The following is a 13498-nucleotide window of genomic DNA, read 5'->3' on the forward strand; positions in this document are numbered from 1 at the left end:
ACACCATCCATATCATTATCATAAATATGGCCTTAAAAGAGCTATCCTTTGAATAGGAGTGGATAGCGAAAGCAAAGCTTATCAGGTGTCCGGCCCCCCTGCCTGAGACCACGCCGGATCCCATGTTGACCAGGATGCTGGAGATTGCGCCTTCGGAAGAAGGCGAAGAGGGGAACCCAGGAGCTACCGCCTCCGCGAAGGAGGCTGTCAGGGAGGGAGGAATCGAGAATTCCTCCAACCAGGGAAAGAAAAGGACCGCCTCTGAAGACCCGGAGGCGATGGCCTCAAAGGGGGGGAAGAAATCTTCGTCAGAGGGTCCGGCGCCGGAGAATACCCCGGCCGCATTGCGCCCCCAAGGGGATCAGCTCTCCACCGAGCCGTAAGTAAAGAGAGGGGTTCCAAAATGAGTGACATCCCTGTTTTATTTCTGAGGAAGATAACCGAAATTTTACCTTGTAGTTCGGATCTCAACCCTTCTCAGCAGAGCTCATCTTCAGGGGATCTTCGTCCGGAGATGATGGAGAGCGCAATGCCTCCCCCAGCTGTACCGTCTTACGAGGCGGGCGACCCCGAGGTCTCGTGTTGGAGGGTTTCTCCAAATCCGGACCTTGAAAAAGGTCGTCGGACTAGTCCGGCACCCTTTGGTGCACGGTCAGAGGGGATGAAGGATCTGCTCGGGCAAGCGTCTATCTCAGAAGAACACCATGTGTTGATGAACACGGTGATTAGAAGGATTTCATCGATGGAAAGTGGATTGTACGAGGCCGCCAGGAGTTTACTGACAGGCTTTGAGGTACGTGAAAAGGTGTACCTTTTGATAGAGCCACATAGATAAAATGCGCCCTGTATAAATAGTAGCCCCTGAGACTCTGTGTGTTGTCGAAGATGATAACGCACAGAGGATCACAATCCCAGGTATAATATGTCTCCTTTCCTCTATAGGTGGCGAGGTGTTCGGTGGCTAGCCGGACTGATGAATTTGCCGAGCTAAAGCGGCAACTAGACATGGCAGATGCCGACATCGCGCTTCTGAATGAGCGGCTAGACGAGGCACAAGGTATGTAACGTCTCCAAAGACATCTGGTAATAGGAGCTTTGATGCTCGTACCTTATAACATACGTGCGTAATGCAGATGGTGTCGCTGCCGTGGAGAGCCTTCGGGCGGAACTTGCCCGAGCCAAGGAGCAAGCGAAGAAAAGCGATGCGGCTGCCGTTAAAGCGGCTGAAGAGCTAAAAGCTGAACAGGCTTCTCACTGCCAGAGCAAGAAAGTAATAGCCGAGATGGCTATAAATTTGAAGGATGCTGCCGACCGTTGTAAGGTTCTTGAAAAGGAAGATAGGGTGGCACAGAAGGACCTAGAAAAGGTCACTGCCGAGGCCAAAGACACTCGCTCTGCAATGAGAGCTATGAAGGAGGAGCTACAGCAGACCGGAAGTGGAGTGCGGCGAACACTTATCTGGATTTGGCGGCGAGTGCCGCAGACGCGACCGAACACTTCCGGGGTCGAGGTGACCATGAATTGGAAGAACTTTTTTGGTCGCAGTTCCACAATCCAGAGTGCCCACTTTCGGTATTCGACCGTTTGGCCGCTTGGGTGGAGCTGAACAGGTTATCCGGACTCGCCATGAGGTACGTCGCGAGTCGTCTGTGGCCGGAAGAGCCAGAGCCGAAGAGTAATTTTAGCTTGGTGCAGCAGTTCCTTGGTTCGGTGCCGCATGTTGATGCATTGAAGAGGTCAGCGTGCATAGAGGCTGCACAGATGGCTCTTGCCCGTGTCAAGACATACTGGGCGGATATGGAATCCAGTGTTGTTGCATCCGGAGATTCGGACGAAAGTCGAGTACTTGCCAAGCACTACTTTGAGGAAGTTCTGCAGGGCGCTCGTGTAATAGAGACGCAGTGCTCGAAGGATGTTGTGTTCAAATAGCATGTGCTATTGTAAAACAATATTTTGATGAAATATAAAAGCCTTTTATACTTGTGCTTTCAAGAATTAGAATGCCTCCTGTGCGACCGTTAATGTATATATGTATATAACCTGAAAGATGGCAGTCGTTGGCTTCAGCCCCCACGCATATAATACGGGGGTGTTCGCAGAAGGCGTCTTTTCACACTTAATCCAACGTCTTGTTTCTATAAAGGAGGTGATAGCGCAGCGAACTAGGCAACCGGACTATAATGCTTTATCACTTTCACTTTGCCATAGGAGTTTGACAGTGGGGCTACTGAATAGCCCCTAGGGGAACCGCGCTCGCCCGAATTCGGGGCGCGTGTGTGCCTGACCGGGAAACGGCCCTTCATTAATGCGGAGGAATCCTAAAGATTCCGAAAGTCATCGAGTGTTTGACCAGTCTCTCGCTATATCATGACAGTCAGTTTTCGGCTTTCTCTACTGAGGTGCTCGCCTGGCCGAACCGGGGCACAATCGCAGTAGTTCTCCTGGTGCCGCCTTAGCCGATAGAGCGAAACGTAAGGCAGCAAAACACAGGAGCAGGGCAAACCCAACATTTGACCAAAGACATGATTCGGAGCTGATGCAGATAAGGCCAACTCGCGACGCCGAACACTCCCTAAGGTATTCGGTCTTTATGAGAATCAGCCGAACAAAAGCCCTTGTTAAAAAGCCCCTGGTGCCCAGGTACGTGCAAAATTCTGGCGTGGCCACATGCCAAGACGCCAGCCTCCTCCTCGGTCATAGCAAAAACCGGGGGATGTTATCAACAAGAGACAGTAAAAAAGGTTTACGCAGGGTCTTAATCTGAAAAGAATCCTTGAAACGGGTCCCAACTGCACGTCTGCGCCTGTGTCTCCATTATGCCGTATCCTGGACGGGTGTAGCATGGTGTTCGTCTGCGAAAGAGAGGAACTTAGTGGAAAATAACCATGCGAGAAATCTATGTTAAAATAAACAAAATATAATATAGAAACATGAGTAGAATTGAGCTGTATTGTCTCCTGGTGTAAACGCGCGGAGCCCCTTGTACAGGGTTATGCGGCTATTAAGCCTTTGTATGTTTACGCCGGACTCGTTGAGCCATGTCCGGGGTAGTAAAGCTGGATTAGTGTGCGGCTGTCAAGGCAGCCGCACCATCATCCGCACTTCGGGGAACACTTGATATTTCCCTTTAATGAGATGATGCCTCATGGACCGGGCATTTTGAGTGTAAGGGATGCATATATTGCATTAAAGCGGGCGAAAGCTTCGCGTCCCAGTAGCGCTTGATAGCGACTTATGAATGGGGCGATGTGGAAGGTTAGCTTTAAAGGAAGTGTTGCCATGGTGGATTATTGTTGGGTTTAACCCCATCTTGTGGATTGTGTCCTGAAATAGTATGTTTAGGTCACTGCCGCCGTCCATTGGGACTTGTGTAAAGTGGAGTCCGTCAATTATCGAACATAAGACCAAGGCAGTCCAGCCTGCGTTCCGGATACCTCTAGAGTAATCCTGATTGTCAAAGGTGATTGGTTGTAACAACCAGTGGCTGGATTCCTTTGGGACAGGCGGTATGGCGCCAATCTATTTTTTCCTTTTGTCACATGAAGTGAATTTACTGTTTTGACTGCTTGTGGGAACTTCTTTTGTTCTCCGGTGTTCTGCTTGTGGGATTCGCCGTCATCCTCGCTTGGTATGTCGAGCCCTTTGGGTTCGGCGTTGAGTTTGCCGGATTGCTTGAAGACCCAACAATCTCTGTGGGTATGGTTTGCCGGCCTCCCGGGGGTACTGTGGATTTGACATATTTTGTCCAAGATTTTGTTGAGGTTAGATAGCTCGTCACTATCATCTTTGGGAGGCGGCTTTTTCCGATTTTGTCGAGAGCTTTTGAATCTGGCGTTGACTGTCATGCTGATCGGGATGTTATCCTTGATCCGGCGCTGTTCTTTGTTACGGCACGGTTTCCCGTTTCCATCTTTGAGTTCAGATGTATTTGGGTCGCTGGTGCTGCTTCTTGCCAACCAGCTATCCTCTCCTGCGCAAAAGAGGGTCATGAGGCTTGTCAATGCGGCCATTGTTCTTGGCTTTTCTTGGCCGAGGTGTCTGGCGAGCCATTCGTCTCGGCCGCTATGTTTGAAAGCTGCTAGGGCTTCGGCGTCCAGACAGTCGACTATCTAATTCTTTTTGGTAAGAAATCTATTCCAGAGTTTCCGGGCTGACTCTCTGGGTTGTTGAGATATATGACTCAGATCGTCTGCATCCGGAGGTCGGACATAAGTCCCTTGAAAATTTGCCTGGAAAGCATCCTCAAGCTCTTCCCAACTTCATATGGTCTGTTGTTCCATCGTATGCCTCTATGTTTATGGGCTTGAATCCCACTGGAAATTCATGGTCAAGCACCTCATCGGTGAAACATAGGGGATGTGCAGTGCCCCTGTATTTGGATGTGCCGCGATGTTCGGATATTTGTTGCGTTGTATTGCTTACTGGATCTTGCTTTCTGGGCCCGTAGATGGATCTGGTTGGACCGTCTTTTTGATGCAAATCCTTGGGCGGATCGCGTGCCGGATTGAGTGCGGCGCCCTTTGTCGCTCGAAGTCGATCGTGGGCTTTTCTATCCGACCTGGTGGCTTCCTTGTTTTTTGACTGTGGGGGCTCTAAGGCCTCCTCATCAAATTCCGGTAGTAATTTTCGCTTCGGATAGCTCTTTGTGTGGTGACTGTCACCGTACTTGTGTGCGGTATTGAGTACTTTGCCCCATCTGATTCTGAGTGCATCTTCCGCTGTTTTGAGCTTCTGCTTCTGCTTTTTCAGGCTATGCGCAGTGGTAACAAGCCTTTGGTGGAGGTTCTTCTGCTCCAGCGACTTGTCCGGCGTGAGGTCGTCCGGACTATTATCTTTGCCGGGGACGGATTGTTCGGTTTGTCTGCCCTGTTCGGACTGTTGCTCGATGGCATGTTCGTCGTCCGTTGGTTCGCCCTGATCTATGGCTGGGTCTCTATCGAGGTGGGGTTTGGCATGGCGCTTACACCGCCGCTTTGATTGCTTTTCAAGGGGATGATCCCTTGTTGCGCCCTTTTGATCCTCGTCGTCGGTTCTTTTAGGTGTGTCCACCATGCATACATCATGTGATGAGGTGGTTGTCCAGTGCCCTATAGGCGCTGGTTCTTGGTCGTCTCCTTCATCGGCGTCCATACCGTCGATGTCTTTGGAGTCAAAGTCGAGCATGTTGGTTAAATCGTCGACAGTGGCTACGAAGTGGGTGGTGGGTGGGTTTCGAATTTCTTTGTCGACCGCATCCCAACCTCGTTGACCATAGTCCGGCCAGGGCTCTCTTGACAAAGAGAGAGACTTTAGTGAATTCAGGATGTCGCCAAAGGGCGAGTGCTGAAAGACGTCCGCAGCGGTGAACTCTATGATCGGAGCCCAACTGGGTTCGACCGGAAGGGGTGCGGAAGATTAGGAGTCGGGAAAGGAGTCCGGCACCTTGGAGTCATGAGCTTCACGAAGGACAAGGCTGGTATTCTGCTCGATCAACGTAGAGATTGCAGCCCCCGAGGCGGCGTCCAACCGTCCGTCCCCGACTGGCGCGGTCGGCTCCGAGCTAAGGGTCAGAGCGGACACCTGAGCGGCACTCCGGGCGCTGTCCGGCGGCAGATCTAGATCATGCCCATCGTGACAGTGCGGCGCACTTGGCCGTGGCTCGAATCCGTCGAAGATCAAGTCCCCGCGGATGTCAGCCGTGTAGTTTAAACTTCCAAATCTGACCTGATGGCCAGGGGCGTAGCTTTCGATCTGCTCCAGATGGCCAAGCGAATTGGCCCGCAGTGCGAAGCCGCCGAACACGAAGATCTGTCCGGGGAGAAAAGTCTCACACTGGACCACGTTGTGGTCGATGATCAAAGAAGCCATCGGGCCTAAAGGTGAAGACACAGAGGAACTCTCAATGAAAGCACCAGTGTCGGTGTCAAAACCGGCGGATCTCGGGTAGGGGGTCCCGAACAGTGTGTCTAGGCGGATGGTAACAGGAGACAAGGGACACGATGTTTTGACCCAGGTTCGGGCCCTCTCGATGGAGGTAAAACCTACTCCTGCTTGATTAATATTGATGATACGGGTAGTACAAGAGTTGATCTACCACGAGATCAGAGAGGCTAAACCCTAGAAGCTAGCCTATGGTATGATTGTTGTTCGTCCTACGGACTAAAACTCTCCGGTTTATATAGACACTGGAGAGGGCTAGGGTTACATAGAGTCATTTACAATGGGAGGAGATCTACAAATCGTATCGCCAAGCTTGCCTTCCATGCCAAGGAAAGTCCTATTCGGACACGGGACGAAGTCTTCAATCTTGTATCTTCATAGCCCGGGAGTCCGGCCAGAGGTCATAGTGCGGCCATCCGGACACCCCCTAATCCCGGACTCCCTCAGCGGGCTTCTTCCTCTCTTCGTCCTGTAGATCTGTCTCTCGTCCCAGGACTGTGGTGTACTCAACATCTAGACCAGGGACCCACTCAGCATCTAAGTTTTTCAACATGCGTCTGAAGTGAGAAAGGCATCCTTTCACCGTCGCGGAATAACGGGTGTAGATGACGTCGAACTCATCACCGGTGATGGTTCTAACCTTTTACTCACCGCTGATCATGGAGATTTCGGATGCCATGGATTTGGGAGGAGGGTTAGGATTAGTGGAACTACCTTAATGTGAAAGGACGGGACGACTAGGAGCGAACTGCCGTAGTATTAAAGGACATGCGGGGACGAGTAGGAGCGAACTGCCAGCATGCGAACGGCAGGGTAGTGGCTTTCCATTCTCCCATGATACGGGCTTCCTAGAGCCCTTGGATCTGAGATGGAATGTTTGCATGGCATGATTCTAGACCTATGGGTGAATATCCTATCCTCGAGGGTTATTCTGCAAATTTTCAGCAACTTAGCATGCGACCGTTTGATCTCGGATCCAAGGGCTACCAACAGCCTGTATCATGGTCGCGCCTACCACGACCGTAGCATCGCTCGCGCGGTCGCACCCTTGGAGATTTAACACGGTGCGTTAGGCTATCTGATATTGGCATGTCATACATAGTCATCACTTAGTCAATCATACTACAACAAGGTTAGCTATAAGGTTGGCTATAAGTGTTTTTTCTTCTCTCTATCTCTTTCTTCGTACTCCCTCCGTCCCATAATATAAGAACGTTTTTGACACTAGTGTAGTGCGAAAAACGTTCTTATATTATGGGACACAGGGAGTACTAGTATTTATTGCATTTTCCAAGGAGTGACCTCTTCCAATGAAATGGTGTTCTTATTAGTTTTTGTTGCTAAGTTTGCTTCATTTAATTAGCTATAGACTCAAAATTGTCTTTTCACCTTGGTACACGCGCTTAGCACCGTTTCTTCCTTGGGTCACCAAACTAGTCCCTCTCCTCTTGATTAACTTGCCACATCAGACTGTATGCCTATGTGGCAAGCTTAGCACCTGTAGGTGGCATTTTTGCATATGTGGAGGAAAGAGAGGCAAGGAAAAAGTGGAGAAGTGTGCTCTCATGCAAGAGCCAGCCTCTACTACATGGTGGAGCATTGGGAGAGGCACCTGTATGGAGGTGGTCAGGAATCGGGAAACTCACGCCGGTTGTAGCGCAGCAGTTAAAATGATAATGGCAAGTCAAATCATGGGGCCCTACCTGTCCGGCAGTAACTCGCGGTCAAATCACATAGCCTTACGTTTGCAGCAGCCTACTCCCTCGTCTTCTCCTTCTCTGTCGAACTGACTAGGCGGAACTGCCCCGCCTACCGTGCAGGAAAAGCCCCACCCTCGACTTTTAAATACAACTACATCCGCTTAAGAATCCAATGATATACTTTTTGTAACATAGTAACTCATATTTAGTTAGTCAAATGGATGACCTAGAACTACGTGCATGCCCTATAAACCGAGACGCCTAAAAATAGAAAACCAAGACGGAGAGGGTAGTTCAGCATGTATCTTTTTAGATCAATATAGTCGGGATTCACCATGGAGTAAAACCAAGTGGTAGGCTGCTCCTGTCGTGTTGGCGTAGCAACTCAAGCAGGGTTAGTCCGCACACGAAATGGCGACACACTTAACAGGACCCCTTTGGCCGACATGTGGCTCATCCACCGTCTTGTTCCACGTGCGATGCACCAAATTACAGTTCGCAGCAGCGGTTGGAATTGGAGGCACCCCTGTCGTAGCGCCGCAGTAGTAGAAAATGAGCGATGAGGGGTCAAATCACAAAGCCCCACCTTTCCCGCATTAAGCTGGACGGACGAAGCAACCATCATTTCACTCTAGGGCGCCCTAGGGCACCATAGGTAGGGGTCTCCACTACAAATCCTTTTTTTAAAGCACCTCCACTACAAATCGGCTTCTCCCTCGTACTGTTGAAGAAAACCGATGATGAGTGCGGCGATAGGGTTTGTAGGAGTACTACAGCGTGCGGGGCCACGTCGTAGTAAACGGGTACGAGTCGACGCCTTAAATATGTGTGGGCTGCTTGGTTTTACGGGAATGAGGCAGCATTTTGGGTTCGGGGACCAGTGGAGATATAGTACATACAAAAAATGGTGGACGTAGGTTCGACCGAAAGGCAAGGATGCATGGGCCCTGCATTTTGATATACCCGGGGCCGCGTGAAATTTTCTACACTACTCAAAACTAGTAAGCTACACATGTATTTAACGCATGAGATTTCAAAACCAAATTATGAATAAATACACACTATAGCATGTAAAGCTTTGAGTCATATATGCATGATGTAGATGTTTGTTTAGTTCTTATAGTTCATCTCATTCAAAATCAATTAGTTTTATAAAAATGTTAAGATTCATGGGGTTGTGCATTGTAAAGCACAAAATAAAAAACAAATAATGGCAATTCATTTAGAAAAAAATCAATTATGATACAGAAGATTCTAGAACAAAGGAGAAGTGCTTGTATTTTGAGGTTTGTGCATTATGCTTAAGTTCAACCATAGAGTCTTCTAAATTGTACATGTGGCAGATCTGGTGGAATGTTGATGATATCCAACGTCCAGTAGTGCTCAGATTTGCCATCTCTGCACTGTCGGATTAGCTTCATCCAGCGACCATCTTTCAAAGTTATTAGCACATTATATAGTTCTTGTGCCATAGTTGCATGTTTTGGAAAAAGCTACTAGTGGGTTGTACTATCTATTTAGGAATAGAAGATGTATCCATGTAAGTTGTAGGGAAAGAGATGACATTTGGTTCACATCATAGGAACTTTTCTATTGAATCTAGAAATGACATGTATCTCAATTCCTATGAGGAGGGATTAGAAAAGAGATGTAATTTGGTTCATATCATAGGAACTTTTCTATTGAATATACGCTAATGTTTATTTTCCTTTGAAATTAAGGGAGTATAGGAATCCATTCATATGAACCAAGTGGCTCTAAAGCTATAGAAATGATATCATGTTTATTTCCTTTGAAATGTGGAGTATATGAATCTATTCCTATGAACCAATTGGCTCTAAAGGAAAAAATCCTATAAAAAACATATCATATAGAGTTCCTATGATATTCCTCGACACCAATTGATGGTTGAAATTGCTGCAGGTGATACGATGGTCGTTCTTTGTAGACTCCCCCCCCCATCTTTATAGTTACCTCTCGAAGATGAATGAAATGATATATATAGGGTATTCTACATGTGCAATTTGGGACACGAAAACTTGGTAAAAGTTTGCAAGGTTCGAATTTTCAATAAAGCTATATGCACTGCATTTCGGAACGGAGGGAGCATACGGCAGTTGCTAACACACACATGGAAGATTTGTGTGTAGGAGGAGTGGCTGTTCTGTTAAATGACATGGCAAAACTGACACTGTCGGATGCCGATCTAACTGTTCTTACGATGTTCGTCAGGAAAAGGCTTGTGGCGGATGTTTGTTGGATAATGATTTACGGACACATGCATTGCACTGATACGTGCCCCCCTCTCTCTCTCTCTCTCACGTACACGCACCCTCACAAGTCACGACTCTCCCAAGTCCTTTCGCAGACTCGCACGTCGCACCCACCATCTATCTGCAGGTAGACGTCACGCACATATGTGCTCTTCACACCCTACCCTCAGAAGTTCTAAAAAACAAAAGACGTCGCGCACATTTTATTTTAGCTCACACGTCACACACTTATACTATTACTCTTGCGGCGAATGTTCTTTGGGCATAGTATATTTTACTCTCATGAAGAGAAGCGGTGCATGCACGCACTAGTTCTCTCACACCCACTTGCGGATACATGTAGGAGCGCATTTCTTTGAAGCTGGTACAACAAAATCACTCCACTATATATAAGCAGTTGCCTTAGCGCTTGCTGTACTAGGGTTCCTCTCGTTCACTCTCTCATGCTCTCCAGATCTAAGCAAGACATAGGTGGCCACACTCTCTCTCATCTCACGATGAGGGAGTCCTGGATTAGGGGGTCCTCGGACAGCCAGACTATATGCTTTGGCCGGACTGTTGGACTATGAAGATACAAGATAGAAGACTTTGTCACGTGTCCGGATGGGACTCTCCTTTGCGTGGAAGGCAAGATTGGCAATTCATATATGTAGATCTCTGAGGGAGTCCTGGATTAGGGGGTATCCGGACAGCCGAACTATATACTTTGTCCGGACTATTGGAGCATGAAGATACAAGACTCAAGACTCCGTCCCGTGTCTGGATGGGACTCTCCTTTGCGTGGACACAAGCTTGGCGGTTCAGATATTATATTTCCTTCTTTGTAACCGACTCCGTGTAAACCCTAGCCCCCTCCGGTGTCTGTATAAACCGGAGGGTTTAGTCCTTAGAGGGACGATCACAATCATAATCATCATAGGCTAGCTTCTAGGGTTTAGCCTCCAATAGCCCTCAGGGCTTCCACAACAGCAGCACCATCTGCAGTCCACACATATCACATCAGTATTATACCCATTTCAATTTTTCCTATAAATAATAAGGAAAGCAGAGCACATACCTTGTGACTCGTTAAGCCGCTCGTTCACAAGCATGATGTCGACATCAATAACTCCAATCTGCCTCCTCAGTTCGGAAACCTCAACGGACTGGTCAGCTGCCGGATCCTTAGACACCTGCACATAAGCACAGCGCGATCATTACTTCAAAATATGATCCTCAGTTTGCCGCTTAGGGCTGGCAACCAGAGTCTCAGGGGCTACTATCCATATGGAGCACACCTAGCGCGTGCGTCACAGCCAAAAATTATGTATTATTCATACCTCAAAGCCTATGAGCAGGCTCGTAAATGCTTCATTCAAACTGCTTGTGGCGGATGAAATCTTCTTGAGCACCGTGCTCATTAATGAGCGGTGCTCCTCGGAGAGAGCAGCTCATTCCAGAAGGCTTGCCAGTATGTCCGGCCGGACACCGAACTGTGCCGGACCCTTCTTATCGCCCCCCGTGGGAGCCGAATGCTCCGGGCTCAGGGCGGCTGAAGGATTAGCTTCTGGCTTCGGCAGATCCGGACTCCTCCGTGATGACACCTCGGGGTCGCCCGCCTCATGAGGCGGAGTGGTTGGTGGGGTCTCACTCTCCATCATCTCCGGAGGGAGATCCCCCAAAGACGAACTCTATCGAGGAGAGCTGCTAGCCGGACTGCAAAGAATGGATCCTGGTTATTGTTCTCGGAGAAAAGCGGTACCTTCGAATTTACGATTAACTTACAGCTCGGTTGAGGGCTGGCCCATTGGCGGGCATGACGCGGTGAGGGCGCCCTTTGGGGCAGGGCCCCCTGGTGACGCTTTCTTCCCCTGTTTGGGCACCTCCATCTCCAAGTCTTCGGAGGTGGCCCTCTTCTTCCCGCGCGGGGAGGAGGCCTTAGACTCCCCTCCCCGACTATCCTCCTTTGGGGAGGTAGAAATTCCCCCGGTTTGGATGCGCAGTGTGTGAAGTTAGGCTTCTCTGTTCTTCCCTTCGTCTTTCCCTGAGGGCATTTTGCTAAGCACCCAGCCAAGCATCTTGGCTATGGTAGGACTAGGCGAGCCTTCGGGAAGTGGCGCCGGACACCTGATTCTCTCCGCCTTGCTGAGCCATTCCTGGCCACAGAGGATTTTCAGAATAATGATTATGATAAATATAAACGAAGTGTTCGGTTTCAGGGTTACTTACTTGGGTATCTGGGCGATTGCAGCTTAGGACCGCATCCTCGGTGGTGTCCGGACACTTTACTTGTGGTCCAAAGAATAATTTACACATCCCATCGAGCATCAGGCCAAAGAAGTGCAAAATAGTCCGCGGACCCTCTGGATTGAATTCCCACATCCGGAGAGGCCGGCGTTTGCACGGCAACATCCGTCGGATCAGCATTACCTGAATTACACTGACAAGGTTAATGTCCCTCTCAAGAAGCTCCCGGATATGGCTCTGCAGTGTTGGTACATCACTAGCAGACTCCCAATCCCGTCCTACATTGGTCCATGATGCCAATTGTGACGGAGGGCCCGAACGGAAGTCGGGGGCAGCCACCCACTTTGTGCCTATGGGAGCCGTGACGTAAAACCACCTCCGCTGCCATAAATCGGATACCTCTGGGAAAGAACCCTCTGGCCATGGGGCATCGGCGTTCTTGCTTATTACGGCACCTCCGCACTCCGCATGTCGCCCCTCAATCATCTTCGGCTTCACATTGAAGGTCTTGAGCCATAAGCCGAAGTGTGGGGTGACGTGGAGAAAAGCCTCGCACACAATGATGAACGATGATATGTGGAGGATAGCGTACGGAGCTAGATCATGAAAATCTAACCCGTAATAGAACATGAGCCCCCTCACAAAGGGATCAAGGGTGAGCCCAAGGCGCGGAGGAAATGAGAAACAAATATGACGCCCTCATTAGGCTCGGGAGTAGGGATGACCTGCCCTGGAGCAGGAAGCCTGTGCTGGATGTCGGCAATCAGATATCCGACCTCCCTAAGCCTCGCAATGTCCTCCTCTTTGACTGAGGAGGACACCTACCAGCCTTGAGGGTTGGATCCGGACATATTGGAATATCTAGGGTGTTTGAGTTTGGGTCTCGGGTGTTAGAACCCGAGATGCGAAAAGGCGCAAGGGTGGTGGAAAAGAGGTATAGGCCTCGGCCCCTTTATAAAGGGGGTGAATATCAAGAGTCCTCAGCATGACCGCTTGAGACTTATCTAAAAAACATGGAGTCATACCAATCGTCGTCGTGGGGTTGTGCACACCCGTATTGACGGAAGATCCCGCAATAAGGGGAACACGATCTTTTCTTTGGCAGGGCGTGCCAATAAAACCGCCTCGCAACGCGTATCGAAGTGGGCTAAGAAAAACCGGTTCGTGTTGGCTCGGGCCACGATGCAGGGGCACGACATACAAAAATTGCCAGCAGATCAGATTTATACTATGCTCTCTACGGTGGTATGTGGAGATCATCTTGCAGATCCGGACACTGTTCGTTGCAACATGTACTTTGGAGTATTCGGAGATGGAACCCGCCTCGCAATGCCGAAGACAAAACTGCGAGCCGGACTCATCCTCATTGAAGCCTGGTTC

Source organism: Triticum dicoccoides, chromosome 6B, assembly GCF_002162155.2.
Source record: "Triticum dicoccoides isolate Atlit2015 ecotype Zavitan chromosome 6B, WEW_v2.0, whole genome shotgun sequence".
In the NCBI taxonomy this organism is placed as follows: Eukaryota; Viridiplantae; Streptophyta; class Magnoliopsida; order Poales; family Poaceae; genus Triticum; species Triticum dicoccoides.